This window comes from Odontesthes bonariensis, chromosome 11, assembly GCF_027942865.1.
Source record: "Odontesthes bonariensis isolate fOdoBon6 chromosome 11, fOdoBon6.hap1, whole genome shotgun sequence".
In the NCBI taxonomy this organism is placed as follows: domain Eukaryota; kingdom Metazoa; phylum Chordata; class Actinopteri; order Atheriniformes; family Atherinopsidae; genus Odontesthes; species Odontesthes bonariensis.
The window spans coordinates 26,817,634-26,839,439 of NC_134516.1; the positions used below are offsets into that span (position 1 = coordinate 26,817,634).

A 21,806-nucleotide genomic window follows, 5' to 3' on the forward strand; every position below is an offset into this window, starting at 1 on the left:
AATGTTAAGGGTGAACACATATGTGTATGTGGTTGTCGTGGCCGAGAGGTTAAGGCGATGGATTTGAAATCCATTGGGGTCTACCCGCGCAGGTTCGAGTCCTGCTGACAACGATAACATTATTGACCCAGGGTTGCGAAAAGTTAATCTGGAAAGAAGCACAAGTTCCTTAGATCATTTGATTAAATTAATCAAAGGCCAGACGTGTCGTTGATCACATGAACTTCTGCACAGATTGATCTCTGAAGACACAACTCCTTCCTCTGACCCATTTCGAAGACTGACCATTTCTAACAAACAAACAAAAAAGCTTTTTCTTGATCGCCATAACTTAGGTCTGTCTCAGGAGTTGAAGTACTTCATGAAAATGATGATTTGTAACCGTTGCATGTCAAAGGTGAACAAGCGTGTATGTCGTTGTCGTGGCCGAGAGGTTACGGTGATGGATTAGAAATCCATTGGGGTCTCCCCGCGCAGGTTCGAGTCCTGCCGACAACGATAACTTTACTGACTCAGAGTTGCGAAAAGTTAACCTGGAAAGAAGCACAAGTTCCTTAGACCATTTGATGAAATAAAAAAAAGGCCAAACGTGTCGTTGATCACATGAACTTCTGCACAGATTGATCTCTGAAGACACAACTCCTTCCTCTGACCCATTTCGAAGACTGACCATTTCTAACAAACAAACAAAAAAGCTTTTTCTTGATCGCCATGACTTAGGTCTGTCTTAGGAGTTGAAGTCCATCATGAAGATGATGAGTTGTAACCATTGAATGTTAAGGGTGAACACACATGTGTATGTGGTTGTCGTGGCCGAGAGGTTAAGGAGATGGATTAGAAATCCATTGGGGTCTCCCCGCGCAGGTTCGAGTCCTGCCGACAACGATAACTTTACTGACTCAGGGTTGCGAAAAGTTAACCTGGAAAGAAGCACAAGTTCCTTAGACCATTTGATGAAATAAATCAAAGGCCAGACGTGTCGTTGATCACATGAACTTCTGCACAGATTGATCTCTGAAGACACAACTTTCCTCTGACCCATTTTGAAGAGTGACCGTTTCTAATAAACAAAAAAAGAGCTTTTTCTTGATCGCCATGACTTAGGTCTGTCTTAGGAGTTGAAGTACTTCATGAAAATGATGATTTGTAACCGTTGCATGTCAAAGGTGAACAAGCGTGTATGTCGTTGTCGTGGCCGAGAGGTTAAGGCGATGGATTAGAAATCCATTGGGGTCTCCCCGCGCAGGTTGGAGTCCTGCCGACAACGATAACTTTACTGACTCAGGGTTGCGAAAAGTTAATCTGGAAAGAAGCACAAGTTCCTTAGATCATTTGATTGAATTAATCAAAGGCCAGACGTGTCGTTGATCACATGAACTTCTGCACAGATTGATCTCTGAAGACACAACTCTTTCCTCTGACCCATTTCGAAGACTGACCATTTCTAACAAACAAAAAATAAGCTTTTTCTTGATCGCCATAACTTAGGTCTGTCTTAGGAGTTGAAGTCCATCATGAAGATGATGAGTTGTAACCATTGAATGTTAAGGGTGAACACACATGTGCATGTGGTTGTCGTGGCCGAGAGGTTAAGGCGATGGATTAGAAATCCATTGGGGTCTCCCCGCGCAGGTTCGAGTCCTGCCGACAACGATAACTTTACTGACTCAGGGTTGTGAAAAGTTAATCTGGAAATAAACACAAGTTCCTTAGACCGTTTGATGAAATAAAACAATGGCCAGACGTGTCTTTCATCACATGAACTTCTGCACAGATTGATCTCTGAAGACACAACTCCTTCCTCTGACCCATTTCGAAGACTGACCATTTCTAACAAACAAAAAATAAGCTTTTTCTTGATCGCCATAACTTAGGTCTGTTTTAGGAGTTGAAGTCCATCATGAAGATGATGAGTTGTAACCATTGAATGTTAAGGGTGAACACACATGTGTATGTGGTTTTCGTGGCCGAGAGGTTAAGGCGATGGATTAGAAATCCATTGGGGTCTCTCCGCGCAGGTTGGAGTCCTGCCGACAACGATAACATTATTGACCCAGGGTTGCGAAAAGTTAATCTGGAAAGAAGCACAAGATCCTTAGATCATTTGATTAAATTAATCAAAGGCCAGACGTGTCGTTGATCACATGAACTTCTGCACAGATTGATCTCTGAAGACACAGCTCCTTCCTCTGACCCATTTCGAATGACCATTTCTAACAAACAAAAAAAAAACTTTTTCTTGATCGCCATGACTTAGGTCTTTCTTAGGAGTTGAAGTCCATCATGAAGATGATGAGTTGTAACCATTGAATGTTAAGGGTGAACACACATGTGCATGTGGTTGTCGTGGCCGAGAGGTTAAGGCGATGGATTAGAAATCCATTGGGGTCTCCCCGCGTATGTTCAAATCCTGCCGACAACGATAACTTTACTGACTCAGGGTTGCGAAAAGTTAACCTGGAAAGAAGCACAAGTTCCTTAGACCATTTGATTAAACAAAACAAAGGCCAGACGTGTCGTTGATCACATGAACTTCTGCACAGATTGATCTCTGAAGACACAACTCCTTCCTCTTACCCATTTTGAAGACTGAACATTTCTAACAAACAAAAAATAAGCTTTTCCTTGATCGCCATAACTTAGGTCTGTCTCAGGAGTTGAAGTACTTCATGAAAATGATGATTTGTAACCGTTGCATGTCAAAGGTGAACAAGCGTGTATGTCGTTGTCGTGGCCGAGAGGTTAAGGCGATGGATTAGAAATCCATTGGGGTCTCCCCATGCAGGTTTGAGTCCTGCCGACAACGATAACTTTACTGACTCAGGGTTGTGAAAAGTTAACCTGGAAAGAAGCACAAGTTCCTTAGACCGTTTGATGAAATAAAACAATGGCCAGACGTGTCGTTCATCACATGAACTTCTGCACAGATTGATCTCTGAAGACACAACTCCTTCCTCTGACCCATTTCGAAGACTGACCATTTCTAACAAACAAAAAATAAGCTTTTTCTTGATCGCCATAACTTAGGTCTGTTTTAGGAGTTGAAGTCCATCATGAAGATGATGAGTTGTAACCATTGAATGTTAAGGGTGAACACACATGTGTATGTGGTTTTCGTGGCCGAGAGGTTAAGGCGATGGATTAGAAATCCATTGGGGTCTCTCCGCGCAGGTTGGAGTCCTGCCGACAACGATAACATTATTGACCCAGGGTTGCGAAAAGTTAATTTGGAAAGAAGCACAAGTTCCTTAGAACATTTGATGAAATAAATCAAAGGCCAGACGTGTCGTTGATCACATGAACTTCTGCACAGATTGATCTCTGAAGACACAACTCCTTCCTCTGACCCATTTTGAACACTGACCATTTCTAACAAACAAAAAATAAGTTTTTTCTTGATCGCCATAACTTAGGTCTGTCTCAGGAGTTGAAGTACTTCATGAAAATGATGATTTGTAACCGTTGCATGTCAAAGGTGAACAAGCGTGCATGTCGTTGTCGTGGCCGAGAGGTTAAGGCGATGGATTAGAAATCCATTGGGGTCTCCCCGCGTAGGTTCAAATCCTGCCGACAACGATAACTTTACTGACTCAGGGTTGTGAAAAGTTAACCTGGAAAGAAGCACAAGTTCCTTAGACCGTTTGATGAAATAAAACAATGGCCAGACGTGTCGTTCATCACATGAACTTCTGCACAGATTGATCTCTGAAGACACAACTCCTTCCTCTGACCCATTTCGAAGACTGACCATTTCTAAAAAACAAAAAATAAGCTTTTTCTTGATCGCCATAACTTAGGTCTGTCTCAGGAGTTGAAGTACTTCATGAAAATGATGATTTGTAACCGTTGCATGTCAAAGGTGAACAAGCGTGTATGTCGTTGTCGTGGCCGAGAGGTTAAGGCGATGGATTAGAAATCCATTGGGGTCTCTCCGTGCAGGTTGGAGTCCTGCCGACAACGATAACATTATTGACCCAGGGTTGCGAAAAGTTCATTTGGAAAGAAGCACAAGTTCCTTAGAACATTTGATGAAATAAATCAAAGGCCAGACGTGTCGTTGATCACATGAACTTCTGCACAGATTGATCTCTGAAGACACAACTCCTTCCTCTGACCCATTTTGAAGACTGACCATTTCTAACAAACAAAAAATAAGCTTTTTCTTGATCGCCATAACTTAGGTCTGTCTCAGGAGTTGAAGTACTTCATGAAAATGATGATTTGTAACCGTTGCATGTCAAAGGTGAACAAGCGTGTATGTCGTTGTCGTGGCCGAGAGGTTAAGGCGATGGATTAGAAATCCATTGGGGTCTCCCCGCGTAGGTTCAAATCCTGCAGACAATGATAACTTTACTGACTCAGGGTTGCGAAAAGTTAACCTGGAAAGAAGCACAAGTTCCTTAGACCATTTGATGAAATAAAACAATGGCCAGACGTGTCGTTCATCACATGAACTTCTGCACAGATTGATCTCTGAAGACACAACTCCTTCCTCTGACCCATTTCGAAGACTGACCATTTCTAAAAAACAAAAAATAAGCTTTTTCTTGATCGCCATAACTTAGGTCTGTCTCAGGAGTTGAAGTACTTCATGAAAATGATGATTTGTAACCGTTGCATGTCAAAGGTGAACAAGCGTGTATGTCGTTGTTGTGGCCGAGAGGTTAAGGCGATGGATTAGAAATCCATTGGGGTCTCCCCGCGTAGGTTCAAATCCTGCCGACAACGATAACTTTAGTGACTCAGGGTTGCGAAAAGGTAACCTGGAAAGAAGCACAAGTTCCTTAGACCATTTGATGAAATAAAAAAAAGGCCAAACGTGTCGTTGATCACATGAACTTCTGCACAGATTGATCTCTGAAGACACAACTCCTTCCTCTGACCCATTTCGAAGACTGACCATTTCAAACAAAAAATAAGCTTTTTCTTGATCGCCATAACTTAGGTCTGTCTTAGGAGTTGAAGTACTTCATGAAAATGATGATTTGTAACCGTTGCATGTCAAAGGTGAACAAGCGTGCATGTCGTTGTCGTGGCCGAGAATGTAAGGCGATGGATTAGAAATCCATTGGGGTCTCCCCGCGTATGTTCAAATCCTGCCGACAACGATAACTTTACTGACTCAGGGTTGCGAAAAGTTAACCTGGAAAGAAGCACAAGTTCCTTAGACCATTTGATTAAACAAAACAAAGGCCAGACGTGTCGTTGATCACATGAACTTCTGCACAGATTGATCTCTGAAGACACAACTCCTTCCTCTTACCCATTTTGAAGACTGAACATTTCTAACAAACAAAAAATAAGCTTTTCCTTGATCGCCATAACTTAGGTCTGTCTCAGGAGTTGAAGTACTTCATGAAAATGATGATTTGTAACCGTTGCATGTCAAAGGTGAACAAGCGTGTATGTCGTTGTCGTGGCCGAGAGGTTAAGGCGATGGATTAGAAATCCATTGGGGTCTCCCCACGCAGGTGCGAGTCCTGCCGACAACGATAACTTTACTGACTCAGGGTTGTGAAAAGTTAACCTGGAAAGAAGCACAAGTTCCTTAGACCGTTTGATGAAATAAAACAATGGCCAGACGTGTCGTTCATCACATGAACTTCTGCACAGATTGATCTCTGAAGACACAACTCCTTCCTCTGACCCATTTCGAAGACTGACCATTTCTAACAAACAAAAAATAAGCTTTTTCTTGATCGCCATAACTTAGGTCTGTTTTAGGAGTTGAAGTCCATCATGAAGATGATGAGTTGTAACCATTGAATGTTAAGGGTGAACACACATGTGTATGTGGTTTTCGTGGCCGAGAGGTTAAGGCGATGGATTAGAAATCCATTGGGGTCTCTCCGCGCAGGTTGGAGTCCTGCCGACAACGATAACATTATTGACCCAGGGTTGCGAAAAGTTAACCTGGAAAGAAGCACAAGTTCCTTAGACCGTTTGATGAAATAAAACAATGGCCAGACGTGTCGTTCATCACATGAACTTCTGCACAGATTGATCTCTGAAGACACAACTCCTTCCTCTGACCCATTTCGAAGACTGACCATTTCTAAAAAACAAAAAATAAGCTTTTTCTTGATCGCCATAACTTAGGTCTGTCTCAGGAGTTGAAGTCCTTCATGAAGATGATGATTTGTAACCGTTGCATGTCAAAGGTGATCAAGCGTGTATGTCGTTGTCGTGGCCGAGAGGTTAAGGCGATGGATTAGAAATCCATTGGGGTCTCTCCGCGCAGGTTGGAGTCCTGCCGACAACGATAACATTATTGACCCAGGGTTGCGAAAAGTTCATTTGGAAAGAAGCACAAGTTCCTTAGACCGTTTGATGAAATAAAACAATGGCCAGACGTGTCTTTCATCACATGAACTTCTGCACAGATTGATCTCTGAAGACACAACTCCTTCCTCTGACCCATTTCGAAGACTGACCATTTCTAACAAACAAAAAATAAGCTTTTTCTTGATCGCCATAACTTAGGTCTGTTTTAGGAGTTGAAGTCCATCATGAAGATGATGAGTTGTAACCATTGAATGTTAAGGGTGAACACACATGTGTATGTGGTTTTCGTGGCCGAGAGGTTAAGGCGATGGATTAGAAATCCATTGGGGTCTCTCCGCGCAGGTTGGAGTCCTGCCGACAACGATAACATTATTGACCCAGGGTTGCGAAAAGTTAATCTGGAAAGAAGCACAAGATCCTTAGATCATTTGATTAAATTAATCAAAGGCCAGACGTGTCGTTGATCACATGAACTTCTGCACAGATTGATCTCTGAAGACACAGCTCCTTCCTCTGACCCATTTCGAATGACCATTTCTAACAAACAAAAAAAAAACTTTTTCTTGATCGCCATGACTTAGGTCTTTCTTAGGAGTTGAAGTCCATCATGAAGATGATGAGTTGTAACCATTGAATGTTAAGGGTGAACACACATGTGCATGTGGTTGTCGTGGCCGAGAGGTTAAGGCGATGGATTAGAAATCCATTGGGGTCTCTCCGCGCAGGTTGGAGTCCTGCCGACAACGATAACATTATTGACCCAGGGTTGCGAAAAGTTCATTTGGAAAGAAGCACAAGTTCCTTAGACCATTTGATGAAATAAAACAATGGCCAGACGATTCGTTCATCACATGAACTTCTGCACAGATTGATCTCTGAAGACACAACTCCTTCCTCTGACCCATTTCGAAGACTGACCATTTCAAACAAAAAATAAGCTTTTTCTTGATCGCCATAACTTAGGTCTGTCTTAGGAGTTGAAGTCCATCATGAAGATGATGAGTTGTAACCATTGAATGTTAAGGGTGAACACACATGTGTATGTGGTTGTCGTGGCCGAGAGGTTAAGGCGATGGATGAGAAATCCATTGGGGTCTCCCCGCGCAGGTTGGAGTCCTGCCGACAACGATAACTTTACTGACTCAGGGTTGTGAAAAGTTAACCTGGAAAGAAGCACAAGTTCCTTAGACCGTTTGATGAAATAAAACAATGGCCAGACGTGTCGTTCATTACATGAACTTCTGCACGGATTGATCTCTGAAGACACAACTCCTTCCTCTGACCCATTTCGAAGACTGACCATTTCTAACAAACAAAAAAAAAACTTTTTCTTGATCGCCATGACTTAGGTCTTTCTTAGGAGTTGAAGTACTTCATGAAAATGATGATTTGTAACCGTTGCATGTCAAAGGTGAGCAAGCGTGCATGTCGTTGTCGTGGCCGAGAGGTTAAGGCGATGGATTAGAAATCCATTGGGGTCTCCCCGCGTAGGTTCAAATCCTGCCGACAACGATAACTTTACTGACTCAGGGTTGTGAAAAGTTAACCTGGAAAGAAGCACAAGTTCCTTAGACCGTTTGATGAAATAAAAAAAAGGCCAAACGTGTCGTTGATCACATGAACTTCTGCACGGATTGATCTCTGAAGACACAACTCCTTCCTCTGACCCATTTCGAAGACTGACCATTTCTAACAAACAAACAAAAAAGCTTTTTCTTGATCGCCATAACTTAGGTCTGTCTTAGGAGTTGAAGTACTTCATGAAAATGATGATTTGTAACCGTTGCATGTCAAAGGTGAACAAGCGTGTATGTCGTTGTCGTGGCCGAGAGGTTAAGGCGATGGATTAGAAATCCATTGGGGTCTCCCCGCGCAGGTTCGAGTCCTGCCGACAACGGTAACTTTACTGACTCAGGGTTGTGAAAAGTTAATCTGGAAAGAAGCACAAGTTCCTTACACTATTTGATGAAATAAAACAATGGCCAGACGATTCGTTCATCACATGAACTTCTGCACAGATTGATCTCTGAAGACACAACTCCTTCCTCTGACCCATTTCGAAGACTGACCATTTCAAACAAAAAATAAGCTTTTCCTTGATCGCCATAACTTAGGTCTGTCTTAGGAGTTGAAGTCCATCATGAAGATGATGAGTTGTAACCATTGAATGTTAAGGGTGAACACACATGTGTATGTGGTTGTCGTGGCCGAGAGGTTAAGGCGATGGATTAGAAATCCATTGGGGTCTCCCCGCGCAGGTTGGTGTCCTGCCGACAACGATAACTTTACTGACTCAGGGTTGCGAAAAGTTAACCTGGAAAGAAGCACAAGTTCCTTAGATCATTTGATTAAATTAATCAAAGGCCAGACGTGTCGTTGATCACATGAACTTCTGCACAGATTGATCTCTGAAGACACAACTCTTTCCTCTGACCCATTTCAAAGAGTGACCATTTCTAACAAACAAAAAAAGAGCTTTTTCTTGATCGCCATAACCTAGGTCTGTGTTAAGAGTTGACGTACTTCATGAAAATGATGATTTGTAACCGTTGCATGTCAAAGGTGAACAAGCGTGTATGTCGTTGTCGTGGCCGAGAGGTTAAGGTGATGGATTAGAAATCCATTGGGGTCTCCCCGCGCAGGTGCGAGTCCTGCCGACAACCATAACTTTAATGACTCAGGGTTGTGAAAAGTTAATCTGGAAAGAAGCACAAGTTCCTTAGACCGTTTGATTAAACAAAAAAAAGGCCAGACGTGTCGTTGATCACATGAACTTCTGCACAGATTGATCTCTGAAGACACAGCTCCTTCCTCTGACCCATTTTGAAGACTGACCATTTCTAACAAACAAAAGATAAGCTTTTTCTTGATCGCCATAACTTAGGTCTGTCTCAGGAGTTGAAGTACTTCATGAAAATGATGATTTGTAACCGTTGCATGTCAAAGGTGAACAAGCGTGCATGTCGTTGTCGTGGCCGAGAGGTTAAGGCGATGGATTTGAAATCCATTGGGGTCTCCCCGCGCAGGTTCGAGTCCTGCTGACAACGATTACATTATTGACCCAGGGTTGCGAAAAGTTAATCTGGAAAGAAGCACAAGTTCCTTAGATCATTTGATTAAATTAATCAAAGGCTAGACGTGTCGTTGATCACATGAACTTCTGCACAGATTGATCTCTGAAGACACAGCTCCTTCCTCTGACCCATTTCGAAGAGTGACCATTTCTAACAAACAAAAAAAAAACTTTTTCTTGATCGCCATAACTTAGGTCTGTCTTAGGAGTTGAAGTACTTCATGAAAATGATGATTTGTAACCGTTGCATGTCAAAGGTGAACAAGCGTGTATGTCGTTGTCGTGGCCGAGAGTGTAAGGCGATGGATTAGAAATCCATTGGGGTCTCCCCGCGTATGTTCAAATCCTGCCGACAACGATAACTTTACTGACTCAGGGTTGCGAAAAGTTAACCTGGAAAGAAGCACAAGTTCCTTAGACCGTTTGATTAAACAAAACAAAGGCCAGACGTGTCGTTGATCGTATGAATTATTGCACAGATTGATCTCTGAAGACACAACTCCTTCCTCTGACCCATTTCGAAGACTGACCATTTCTAACAAACAAAAAATAAGCTTTTTCTTGATCGCCATAACTTAGGTCTGTTTTAGGAGTTGAAGTCCATCATGAAGATGATGAGTTGTAACCATTGAATGTTAAGGGTGAACACACATGTGTATGTGGTTTTCGTGGCCGAGAGGTTAAGGCGATGGATTAGAAATCCATTGGGGTCTCTCCGCGTAGGTTCAAATCCTGCCGACAACGATAACTTTACTGACTCAGGGTTGCGAAAAGTTAACCTGGAAAGAAGCACAAGTTCCTTGGACCGTTTGATTAAACAAAACAAAGGCCAGACGTGTCGTTGGTCACATGAACTCTTGCACAGATTGATCTCTGAAGACACAACTCCTTCCTCTGACCCATTTCGAAGACTGACCATTTCTAAAAAACAAAAAATAAGCTTTTTCTTGATCGCCATAACTTAGGTCTGTCTCAGGAGTTGAAGTACTTCATGAAAATGATGATTTGTAACCGTAGAATGTCAAAGGTGAACAAGCGTGTATGTCGTTGTCGTGGCCGAGAGGTTAAGGCGATGGATTAGAAATCCATTGGAGTCTCCCCGCGTAGGTTCAAATCCTGCTGACAACGATAACTTTACTGACTCAGGGTTGCGAAAAGTTAACCTGGAAAGAAGCACAAGTTCCTTAGACCATTTGATGAAATAAAAAAAAGGCCAAACGTGTCGTTGATCACATGAACTTCTGCACAGATTGATCTCTGAAGACTCCTTCCTCTGACCCATTTTGAAGACTGACCATTTCTAGAGGTTGTCAAATACTGACAGTAGGACACAGACTGGTGCAAATTGGCGCTCCCTGTGCGGCGATTGCGCTGTTTGCGCAGCCTGTCATGCTAGCCAAATACGTGGTGGCCAATGGGCAATAATAAACCTTCCACGTAAAACAACAACTTGGACACTGCAGAAACGTCACACCACTTTATAAACCATCCGACAATAAAGTCACAAGCCTTACCATCAAAACCATATGCATGGTTCTCACATTACTGGCATGGGGACGTTACAAAACAACTTTATAAACAGCATGTCACTTACCTCTTGTCGGTATGCGCACGCATGTGAAACCCCAAAAGAGTCAATGGACGATAATCCCATATACAAAACAATTATCTTCTCTAGAAAAACTGCGTTCAAGTATTTAAAACATTACAACAATATATGGTCAAACTTACAAGCGAGAGGACGAGGTGGCGGAGTGGTTAAGGCGATGGACTGCTAATCCTTTGTGCTTTGCACGCATGGGTTCGAATTCCGTTCTTGTAGGCTTTGCATGTTGTTTTGTTTGTTAATATTTATTATTGCATTTATTAAAAGCAGGCTTTTCAAACAATGCTTTTGTTGCAATATTTTTATTTGCTTACACTAGGTTCATTTGGGCGATTGAATCTATCATGAAGAATTTTGAGTGTGACTTCAAGGTAATGTGAAAGAGCTGTCTTTCTTTCAGTTTGCATCCACCTTTGCCACATCCAGCTGGTAATCATTTCCTCCACAGAGGACAAAGGAAAGACAACTGGAGAATGCGGGCGTCGATCCCGCTACCTCTCACATGCTAAGCGAGCGCTCTACCATTTGTAAATTGACTGTGGAAGGGGTTCCATGGTGTAAAGGTCAGCACTCTGGACTCTGAATCCAGTGATCTGAGTTCAAATCTCGGTGGAACCTCCAGGTGTGTGCTGTCATGGTTGCGTTCTGGAAAGTAGATGAGTTGAGTAGGCTAGTCAGTTGTGAAAGGACACCAGAGTGCACGATTCCAGCTGAGAGGATCTGTGGTATGTGACGTCACACCTCTGTGTTGCTAGTTGAATCTTTTTTGGTTTCCTCTTGCATATTCATTTACGATGCTTCTATTTATCCATGCTCTCCCACAGGAGTGTGTTACAATCCCACTTCTGACTCAATTTGTTGCGACTCCAAAATCACTTTCCGTGAGCAACAAAATTTGGGAAAACTTACCTCATTCTTTGGCGTCCGGAACACTAGTGAATAGGCATGGTTCCAGTTTCCGTAGTGTAGTGGTTATCACATTCGCCTCACACGCGAAAGGTCCTCAGTTCGAAACTGGGCGGAAACATTACTTGCTCCTCCTATATTTATTTCATCCTTGTGTGAAGATGTATGACTGCACGTTAATGATAGCAACATCAACATATTCATAATTATGGATAGGAGGGGAGCTTCATCTGCTATTCTTGACATGTAAAGTACATTTTTTCAGGTTTTAAAAAGATTTTCCGATGCTGTTGTTTGAAACGGACTTTGGCAAACCCCTAGCTGCTGAGCGAAAATGGCAACCTTCCATCAAGGAATCGAACCCTGTTCCTCCGCTTGACAGGCGGATTCTAACCTTTGACCTTTGAAGAAGATACAGAATGTGTTGCTTGACTGTCGTGCCAATTCTGAGAATACAAGCTGTAAGAGTATCACTGAAAAATTGACAAAAAAAAATCACGTTGCTAAAATCCTTCCATTGTCGAGCATTTGCATGACTGAGAGCGTAAATTGACTGTGGAAGGGGTTCCATGGTGTAAAGGTCAGCCCTCATGACTTTGAATCCAGTGATCCGAGTTCAAATCTCGGTGGAACCTTCAGGTGTGTGCTGTCATGGTTGTGTTCTGGAAAGAAGATGAGTTGAGTAGGCTAGTCAGTTGTGAAAGGACACCAGAGTGCACGATTCCAGCTGAGAGGATCTGTGGTATGTGATGTCACACCTCTGTGTTGCTAGTTGAATCTTTTTTGGTTTCTTCTTGCATATTCATTTACGATGCTTCTATTTATCCATGCTCTCCCAAAGGAGTGTGTTACAATCCCACTTCTGACTCAATTTGTTGCGACTCCAAAATCACTTTCCGTGAGCAACAAAATTTGGGAAAACTTACCTCATTCTTTGGCGTCCGGAACACTAGTGAATAGGCATGGTTCCAGTTTCCGTAGTGTAGTGGTTATCACATTCGCCTAACACGCGAAAGGTCCTCAGTTCGAAACTGGGCGGAAACATTACTTGCTCCTCCTTTATTTATTTCATCCTTGTGTGAAGATGTATGACTGCATGTTAATGATAGCAACATCAACATATTCATAATTATGGATAGGAGGGGAGCCTCATCTGCTATTCTTGACATGTAAAGTAAATTTTTGCAGGTTTTCAAAAGATTTTCTCATGCTATGGTGTGAAACGGACTTTGGCGAATCCCTAGCTGCTGAGCGAAAATGGCAACCTTCCATCAAGGAATCGAACCCTGTTCCTCCGCTTGACAGGCGGATTCTAACCTTTGACCATTGAAGAAGATACAGAATTTGTTGCTTGACTGTCGTGCGAATTCTGAGAATACAAGCTGTAAGAGTATCACTGAAAAATTGACAAAAAATCACGTTGCTAAAACCATTTCATTGTCAAGCATTTGCATGACTGAGAGCGTAAATTGACTGTGGATTGGTTCCATGGTGTAAAGGTCAGCACTCTGGACTCTGAATCCAGTGATCCGAGTTCAAATCTCGGTGGAACCTTCAGGTGTGTGCTGTCCAGGGGCGTATCTAGACATTTTGGGGCCCTAGGCAAAATATAGACATGGGGCCCTCATTTTTTAAATACACACATAAAACAAATTACCATCCCAATACCCTTACTTTAAATTGAGATTAAAGAATCGCAATAAACCAATACTGCACTGCCACTAACAATGGTATCAACTCTCCACAGTAAAATCAGTTTCAGATTTCTCCAGCATTTGCCAAAATTAGATGTTTATTATTCAGATCAAACGAGAGAGAGAGCACGAGAGAGAGAGAGATTAGAATTTCCATGACACAAGTAAGTTACATGTGAAAATCAAATAATCTTTTCACTGCCAGAGATACAAAATGTTCTTTTGCTTAACAGAACTAAAATACAAAATGGACATGAGTAAAACCACCATTTACATTTACCAATGAAAGGACCAACGAAAAGATTTTGTGTGTGGACAGGAATAACAGTGGTTCAGTGTTTGCTTTGAAAGCAAAATCAAGCCATAGGAATGATTTAGAAATTTGAGGACTTCCCAGCACTTTACAAAATTCCAGCATTATCCTAGAAGTAAAGTCCTCCCTCAAAGGCCTGCCTGCCAAAGTATTTTGTGAGTGCATGTGTACAGAATAACAACAATATATCAACAAGTAAATTGGGGATTTTTTAAAAGGCTTAGACAGGCTGGATATAGATAGTTAGAGCAAGCAACCTCTCCCCACACCCCTCTCTCTCTCTCTCTCGTGCCGGCGCAGTCCAAACGCGCATGGTGCACGAGTTATTGTATTGCCTGCACGCTCTCACTCGCATTGAAAAAAAAAAACAAAAAAAAACAAACACTCCCTCGCACTGGGATGGCAGACCCCTTTTCAGGGGTGGCGGCTGCCACCCCGTGCCGCCCTGGTAGTTTCGCGCGTCTGAGAGTTTCTCACAGTCTGTTACTACGGTAACTGACCGTGAGGTTAAGTTACCTCTCTTTGTGAAACAGGCTAGAGTTAGCCCTCTTTCTCGGGGTTGAGTTACCTCCCTTTGTGAAACGGAAAACTCAGGGTTTCCCTCATTTCAGGGTTAACCAACTCAGAGTTTTCACTAAACCTGCTTCGTGAAACGGACCTCTGATCAATCATGGTGCATTATAAATAAATATAGCATTATAAATAAATATCCAAGTCAAGTATGTTTTGTGAATGATTACCTTCTCTCTTTCTCCCTATCTTCTTTTTCTCTGTCTGTATCCCTGTTACTCTTCATCTGTGTCCCTGGTTTGCCTTAAGCTCCTCTGCTTCACACCTGTCTCACTCATCTCTTCTTCATGTGCTTTTCCTGCCCTTTATCAGGTCTCATTCTCTCATTTTTTCAGCAGTGCATCTGCAATTCTTTTGTTCTCTGTCCGTTTCTTTCATTTAGCATTACCACTATCATAACTCCGCTTCATTTTTCACCGAGTCACACACAGTTCCCTCGCTTTGATTTGAAATCATGTTATGTCGCACATTGCTACGTCATCATATTCTGGACTAGTCCAATGCACAATGGATGGGGGCATGTGTGCTTGGACAATTATTATTTAGGCATTAGTTCGGTGTTATGCTGATATGTCTGGGTTTTTTTTCATAGAAATATGTTTTTTTACTTTACATAAGTAACAAATTAACATTGGTTTTTTTGTGTATTTACTTTGGCTGGGACGGTCAGATTTGGGGGCCCCTATGAAAGACAGATTTGGTTGGGGCCCTAGGCAAATGCCTAGGTTTGCCTAATGGGAGTTACACCACTGGTAGTGACATTCTTAACACAGCCATGATGTTAAAAGTGGTTATCAATAGAGGTTCTGTGGCTCACCTTGTGATAGGCGCCGATAAATCTCTGAGTTCCGAAACACTCGGGAGTCGTGGACCGAGCCGGGCCACTTTGCCACAACATTACTGATCAAATAGTCAGCATTGCAGACCATCTGAAATGATAAGATGTTAAACCAATTAATGCACATCACAGGCAATGTACAGTGTTCATTAATTAACTTTATCAAAAGTCATGTTCACCTGTACATTGATGCTGTGGAAGTTTTTCCTTTTCACAAAATCCCCCTCATGGCCACCTGAGGGGGATTTTATTTTGATGTGTGTGCAGTCCACTGCATCAATGACAATGGGGAAACCTGTAATACGATGCAATGAGTATCTTACTCTGAATGTTAACATTGTAATTGTAACTGTAATTTAAAAAAAAAAAAAATTCTTACCTGCAATCCTATAGAACTTGATGTCACAGAGTCTTCTATGCCCAGGGAAGGAGATGAAGATGCTTGCAAGTCCTTTATTTGCGTTTTTTATTTCACTGCTAAAACAGTACAGGCAATGTGTGGGCAGGCACATTCTTAATAAAAAGTTGCTGCCATGTCCATTTTGGTTGCTTGCTTGTGCTTGACTCAGAGCGCGGATCTCGAAAACACATGAGAAGCTATACAGAATCATACGCTGCGGACAGCACAGCTTTATGCCAATTACGCACACAGGCTCCACACCTCCACACGCATCGCGTCTGCAATCATAACTCATCAGGGGAAATCACATTTTGCCAATATTTTAGAGACCCCCCAACATTTCCCAAATCATGTTTTCAGGGGGGTCTCTTGTCAGTTTCAGGGGGTCTCGGATCCCCCGAGTCCCCCGTAGTTCGAACACTGCCTAATTGTGATAATTTCAGTGGAGTGGTGAGTGTGATTTGTGCACTACTTACGCATTCAGGCGGTCAGCAATGGTTTCCCACGCTTGTTCCCTTTGTTTTTTAACTGTGGCAGTATTTCCTTTTTGTTTTATTTTCTCCGTCACCTCTTCATATACTTCCATTAATAATTATTGCTCAGCTGGGGAGAAATACGCCGCCCTTGTTGCCATGGTGAATCATTGAATCTATGATCGATCGTGGGGTCTATTTAAGAAGCAGCACTTATCCAGGATCGCTTTCAGCTGGCTTAATGAATCCGTGTCTGCTCATCCTGGATTGGCCTTTGTGCTACCAACTAAGCCTGGGCGCCCATGTTTTGGATTACTTGAACCTGGCTAAGTAATTCATCCTGGATGTCTAAATCCTACTTTTGTGCAACGCGCCCCTGCACAGATTGATCTCTGAAGACACAACTCCTTCCTCTCACATATTTCGAAGACTGACCATTTCTAACAAACAAACAAAAAAGCTTTTTCTTGATCGTCATATCTTAGGTCTCTCTCAGGAGTTGAAGTCCTTCATGAAAATGATGATTTGTAACCATTGAATATCAAAGATGAACATACATGTATGTCGTTGTCGTGGCCGAGAGGTTAAGGTGGATGGATTTGAAATCCATTGGGGTCTCCCCGCGCAGGTTTGAGTCCTGCTGACAACGATAACTTTATTGACTCAGGGTTGCGAAAAGTTAACATGGAAAGAACCACAAGTTCTTTGACCATTTGATGAAACAAAACAGAGGGCAGATGTGTCTTTTATCACATGAACTCCTGCACAGATTGATCTCTGAAGACACAGCTCCTTCCTCTGACCCATTTTGAAATATTGACCATTTCTAACAAACAAACAAAAAAGCTTTTTCTTGTTAGCCATAACTTAGGTCTGTCTCAGGAGTTGAATTCCTTCATGAAAATGATAATTTGTAACCGTTGAATGTCAAAGGTGAACAGGAGTGTATGTCGTTGTCGTGGCCGAGAGGTTAAGGCGATGGATTTGAAATCCATTGGTGTCTCCCCGCGTAGGTTCAAATCCTGCCGACAAAGATAACATTATTGACTCAGGGTTGCGAAAAGTTAACCTGGAAAGAACCACAAGTTCCTTGGACCATTTGATTAAACAAAACAAAGACCAGATAGCATTTTGATCACATGAACTCCTGCACAGATTGATCTCTGAAGACACAGCTCCTTCCTCTGACCCATTTCGAAAGATTGACCATTTCTAACAAACAAACAAAAAAGCTTTTCCTTTATCGTCATAACTTAGGTCTGTCTCAGGAGTTGAAGTCCTTCATGAAAATGATGATTTGTAACCGTTGAATGTCAAAGATGAACATACATGTATGTCGTTGTCGTGGCCGAGAGGTTAAGGCGATGGATTAGAAATCCATTGGGGTCTCCCCGCGCAGGTTAGAGTCCTGCCGACAACGATAACATTATTGACTCAGGGTTGCTTAAAGTTAACCCCGGAAAGAAGCACAAGTTCTTTGACCATTTGATGAAACGAAACAGAGGGCAGACATGTCTTTGATCACATGAACTCTTTCACAGATTGATCTCTGAAGACACAGCTCCTTCCTCTGACCCATTTTGAAAGATTGACCATTTCTAACAAACAAACAAAAAAGCTTTTTCTTGATCGTCATATCTTAGGTCTCTCTCAGGAGTTGAAGTCCTTCATGAAAATGATGATTTGTAACCGATGAATGTCAAAGGTGAACATACATGTATGTCGTTGTCGTGGCCGAGAGGTTAAGGCGATGGATTAGAAATCCATTGGGGTGTCCCTGCGTAGGTTTAAATCCTGCCGACAACAATAACACTATTGACTCAGGGTTGCGAAAAGTTAACTTCAGACTTTTGCTGCACAACGCCTCTTGGTGTAAAATGCAGTGAAAGTTCCAGAATACCTGGTCTGGGTTAGCCTCTCGTACCTTTTCTCTCAACTTGACGACAACTCCGGCCTTTCTTCCTACCATGGAAGGTGCACCATCCATAGCCACACTGATAGCGCGACTCCAGTCCACCTCCAGATTGTCAAGGGCCCCGACAAGGCTAACAAACACGTCGTTAGCCTTAGTCGTGTCTGTCATGGGTACCACGGAAACAAACTCCTCCGTGACATTCAAGGCAGCATCCACTCCGCGAATAAATATCGCCAACTGAGCCGTATCAGTCACATCAGTGCTCTCGTCAAGAGCAATGGAGAACGCGACGAAGGATTTAATCTTTTCTTTAAGTTGGCTATGCAAGTCGCTGGAGAGCTCTTCCACTCTCTCGGTCACTGTAGGTCGGGATAAGCTGATGTTCGCGAGAGCTTGTCGATTTTCTGAACACACTAGCTCGGCTGCCTTTATCATGCACGTCCTCACGAATTCGCCCTCAGAGAAAGGCTTGGAAGCTTTGGCTATCTCCCATGCGATGACATAGCTCGCCTTCACTGCCCATAAACATGAAATAAAATGTTAAGTTAGTATTGAGAATGAGGAGTCACGGTCGGCCATGTTGGCAGGAGACGCTGTTGGTTGCCAGGGGCAACGCCATCAGAACTTAACGGAGGCGCGCCGAGACAGAAATCCCCATTCGAAAACAGCTGCAGTTAACGTAAAAATAAGAATTTGAGAAGATATACAATTAAAACGAACCTTCATATGTCTCTCGGCATTTCGAGAAAGCCACTTGCTGTTTTTGGAGGGATGAGGCTAGCTCGTTTAGCTTTTGTGTCCTACGTTGCCCTGTGTAGTCGTTGTACTTCTCCTGATGGGTCTCGTAATGTCGTCTGATGTTGTACTCCTTTGGCACAGCCACTTGTTGCGAACAAATTAAACACACTGGTTTGCCCCTCACTTCCCAAAAGAAATACTTTTCTTTCCATCTCTCCTGAAAGATTCTACATTCAGAGTCAACCTTCCGCTTTTTAGACAACATCCTTCCTGACTGATGTCGCGCGACTCGTCAGTTAGAACCTTGGACAGTGCACGCGCTGCCGGTCTCTGTTGCAGCGCGTGCACTGGTCTCTGTCCAAGGTACTGAGACCGGCACGAGCGAGGGACAAACTGTTGGATTACGTGGAAATTAATTAAATGAATATTATACTTAAAACCATTAACACTCTGGGGTCTAATGCCCACCGGTGGGCATTTTTGACACATCTCCAAAAACACATCTGTAACTCTGTGAGTTTTTGTCATTCTAACATATAAGTGACACCATTAAAAACCTTGAAACTTCTAGTTTTCAAATATATATATTTTAAAAATAAATTATATAGCTGGCCCTTTTTAAAGAGAGTGAACAGAAATCTTTGGATTTTCTGTAGTCGCAGACTGCAGCAGCTTCCTCTGCCACACCTATTGCTATTCACATGTAAAGTACCAGGTGATTGAGTGGCTATTCACAGGTTAGAACACGTCCCATTCAGCCAGCATGTGGGGGAAGGCAGCAATGTCCTGCCAGTGACAGACAATTATCACATGGAGAGTGACAGGGGGGTGGGGGGAATCAGGGGTGTTACGCACCCATCTAACTAGTATTCAACTAACAGAGACACTGACTGGAGTTACAAAAACTTTTTTACAGTTTGTGTGAAAACAACAAAACATATCTGACTGCACTTTTTACTTTTATGCAGCCAACACTTTTGTTTACAAGGTTCAACCTTCAAAAGTCTTGGCTAGATTTATTTATAGTGCGTTTTCTTGCACTGTTTGAAGACTTCTAAAACTTGTTTTTTTGTACAGTTGTGTTTCCCCTCAATTGAAATAAAACTTGTTTGTATTACATTCACTCACTCTCATATTGTTTTTTGTTAGGCTTTTCAGAATACAACCATATGTGTCACTTTTGCATAGATGTTTACAGTTGCTTGAAATACTTGAAAATGTCAAGGTGATGACAACTGCCTCAAAGTCTCTGAAAAGGCCTTGGACACAATGGGATTAAGGATCAAAAAACAAAAGTAGATTTGAATTTGTTGATAATAGTATTATTTATTTTAAAAAAAACAAAAAACTTCTCAACCACTGATGTAACCGGGCCGGTTGTGATGTCCATTCGGGCCGGTTCCAGCCCGCGGGCCGTTACCATGGCATCAGTGCCATAGACCAATTCTAACTTGTTTAAAGAGGTAAAATATGTCTCCTTTAATACTCATAAAAGCTGCCATTTTCGCTCAGCAGCTAGGGATTCGCCAAAGTCCGTTTCACACCATAGCATCAGAAAATATTTTGAAAACCTGAAAAAATTGACTTTACATGTCAAGAATAGCAGATGAGGCTCCCCTCCTATCCATAATTATGAATATGTTGATGTTGCTATCATTAACGTGCAGTCATACATCTTCACACAAGGGTGAAATAAATAAAGGAGGAGCAAGTAATGTTTCCGCTCAGTTTCGAACTGAGGACCTTTCGCGTGTTAGGCGAACGTGATAACCACTACACTACGGAAACTGGAGCCATGCCTATTCACTAGTGTTCCAGAAGCAAAAGAATGAGGTAAGTTTTCCCAAATTTTGTTGCTAGCGGAAAGAGTTTGTGGAGTCGCAACAAATTGAGTCAGAAGTGGGATTGTAACACACTCCTCTGGGAGAGCATGGATAAATAGAAGCATCGTAAATGAACATGCAAGAAGAAACCAAAAAAGATTCAACTAGCAACACAGAGGTGTGACATCACATACCACAGATCCTCTCAGCTGGAATCGTGCACTCTGGTGTCCTTTCACAACTGACTAGCCTACTCAACTCATCTTCTTTCCAGAACACAACCATGACAGCACACACCTGAAGGTTCCACCGAGATTTGGACTCGGATCACTGGATTCAGAGTCCAGAGTGCTGACCTTTACACCATGGAACCCCTTCCACAGTCGATTTACTCTCTCAGTCATGCAAATGCTTGACAATTCGCTGGTCAAAGGTTAGAATCCGCCTGTCAAGCGGAGGAACAGGATTCGATTCCTTGATGGAAGGTTGGCATGTGATTGCTGCTGCTTGTGCTTTTTTGTTTGTGTGTTTGTTCTCTGCTTGTCTGCTTACAGGTGCTCCTGGTGCCTCTAAGGCTGGATTCCCCACAAAAGCCTTGGATTGTCTTCAGTTTTGTTTTTACAGGTGTAGCAGCTGGTTGTCTGATTTTTCATTGTTTTCTATGTTTGTCTCTTCATATTTCTGTTCCTTTTTTTCCCTTCTTCGCTCTCCCTCTCTCTCTGTCCCCCGGTCCGGTTCGGCACTATCACACTATCACATCATGTTAAGTATTGTAACAAAAATAAATAAATAAATAAGGAGTTGATGGGCATCAAGGGGAGCTTTACATTCATAAAGCTTCCCTTGGTATAGCAAATGTGTTTGGCATAAACGGTATTCAGATTACAATTCTGCTGCCATAATGCTGGACAGGACTAGGGGTTTAAAAAGAAAAAAAGAAGTGAGTGCTCATCAAACACAGCTCCAAAGCAGTCCCCAGGTCAGAGCCAGCCTTCTTTAGCAGTTTGCTCAGTTTCTTTGAGTCGCTGGCTCTGATGCTGCTGCCACAGCAGATGCTGCTGAAGATAGATGGCACTCTGCACCACAGACTTATAAGAGATATGCAACAGGTAAACTCCCAGGTGTTCCTCAGCCACCTCTTCTCCTGGGATGGAGACGCTGTTTGGCTTATT

The 21,806-nt window shown here is 42.5% G+C and overlaps 19 non-coding genes across 19 annotated transcripts; 18 read left to right on the forward strand and 1 right to left on the reverse strand.

Moving 5' to 3' along the window:
• The first annotated feature begins 31 nt into the window (after positions 1 to 31).
• Positions 32 to 113, forward strand: trnas-uga (transfer RNA serine (anticodon UGA)). Its single transcript has one exon. It is a non-coding gene; the product is annotated as a tRNA-Ser (tRNA).
• Positions 114 to 416: 303 nt separating this feature from the next.
• On the forward strand, positions 417 to 498 carry trnas-aga (transfer RNA serine (anticodon AGA)). Its single transcript has one exon. It is a non-coding gene; the product is annotated as a tRNA-Ser (tRNA).
• A 305-nt stretch (positions 499 to 803) lies between these two features.
• On the forward strand, positions 804 to 885 carry trnas-aga (transfer RNA serine (anticodon AGA)). The gene has a single exon. It is a non-coding gene; the product is annotated as a tRNA-Ser (tRNA).
• A 300-nt stretch (positions 886 to 1,185) lies between these two features.
• On the forward strand, positions 1,186 to 1,267 carry trnas-aga (transfer RNA serine (anticodon AGA)). The gene has a single exon. It is a non-coding gene; the product is annotated as a tRNA-Ser (tRNA).
• A 304-nt stretch (positions 1,268 to 1,571) lies between these two features.
• trnas-aga (transfer RNA serine (anticodon AGA)) lies at positions 1,572 to 1,653 on the forward strand. Its single transcript has one exon. It is a non-coding gene; the product is annotated as a tRNA-Ser (tRNA).
• A 1,071-nt stretch (positions 1,654 to 2,724) lies between these two features.
• trnas-aga (transfer RNA serine (anticodon AGA)) lies at positions 2,725 to 2,806 on the forward strand. The gene has a single exon. It is a non-coding gene; the product is annotated as a tRNA-Ser (tRNA).
• A 688-nt stretch (positions 2,807 to 3,494) lies between these two features.
• On the forward strand, positions 3,495 to 3,576 carry trnas-aga (transfer RNA serine (anticodon AGA)). The gene has a single exon. It is a non-coding gene; the product is annotated as a tRNA-Ser (tRNA).
• A 1,070-nt stretch (positions 3,577 to 4,646) lies between these two features.
• On the forward strand, positions 4,647 to 4,728 carry trnas-aga (transfer RNA serine (anticodon AGA)). Its single transcript has one exon. It is a non-coding gene; the product is annotated as a tRNA-Ser (tRNA).
• Positions 4,729 to 5,410: 682 nt separating this feature from the next.
• trnas-aga (transfer RNA serine (anticodon AGA)) lies at positions 5,411 to 5,492 on the forward strand. The gene has a single exon. It is a non-coding gene; the product is annotated as a tRNA-Ser (tRNA).
• Positions 5,493 to 7,715: 2,223 nt separating this feature from the next.
• On the forward strand, positions 7,716 to 7,797 carry trnas-aga (transfer RNA serine (anticodon AGA)). The gene has a single exon. It is a non-coding gene; the product is annotated as a tRNA-Ser (tRNA).
• A 303-nt stretch (positions 7,798 to 8,100) lies between these two features.
• trnas-aga (transfer RNA serine (anticodon AGA)) lies at positions 8,101 to 8,182 on the forward strand. Its single transcript has one exon. It is a non-coding gene; the product is annotated as a tRNA-Ser (tRNA).
• Positions 8,183 to 9,250: 1,068 nt separating this feature from the next.
• trnas-uga (transfer RNA serine (anticodon UGA)) lies at positions 9,251 to 9,332 on the forward strand. The gene has a single exon. It is a non-coding gene; the product is annotated as a tRNA-Ser (tRNA).
• Positions 9,333 to 11,918: 2,586 nt separating this feature from the next.
• On the forward strand, positions 11,919 to 11,991 carry trnav-cac (transfer RNA valine (anticodon CAC)). Its single transcript has one exon. It is a non-coding gene; the product is annotated as a tRNA-Val (tRNA).
• Positions 11,992 to 12,841: 850 nt separating this feature from the next.
• On the forward strand, positions 12,842 to 12,914 carry trnav-aac (transfer RNA valine (anticodon AAC)). The gene has a single exon. It is a non-coding gene; the product is annotated as a tRNA-Val (tRNA).
• A 438-nt stretch (positions 12,915 to 13,352) lies between these two features.
• On the forward strand, positions 13,353 to 13,424 carry trnaq-cug (transfer RNA glutamine (anticodon CUG)). Its single transcript has one exon. It is a non-coding gene; the product is annotated as a tRNA-Gln (tRNA).
• Positions 13,425 to 16,724: 3,300 nt separating this feature from the next.
• trnas-uga (transfer RNA serine (anticodon UGA)) lies at positions 16,725 to 16,807 on the forward strand. Its single transcript has one exon. It is a non-coding gene; the product is annotated as a tRNA-Ser (tRNA).
• A 303-nt stretch (positions 16,808 to 17,110) lies between these two features.
• On the forward strand, positions 17,111 to 17,192 carry trnas-uga (transfer RNA serine (anticodon UGA)). Its single transcript has one exon. It is a non-coding gene; the product is annotated as a tRNA-Ser (tRNA).
• Positions 17,193 to 17,496: 304 nt separating this feature from the next.
• trnas-aga (transfer RNA serine (anticodon AGA)) lies at positions 17,497 to 17,578 on the forward strand. Its single transcript has one exon. It is a non-coding gene; the product is annotated as a tRNA-Ser (tRNA).
• Positions 17,579 to 20,526: 2,948 nt separating this feature from the next.
• Positions 20,527 to 20,599, reverse strand: trnav-aac (transfer RNA valine (anticodon AAC)). Its single transcript has one exon. It is a non-coding gene; the product is annotated as a tRNA-Val (tRNA).
• Positions 20,600 to 21,806: the final 1,207 nt, after the last annotated feature.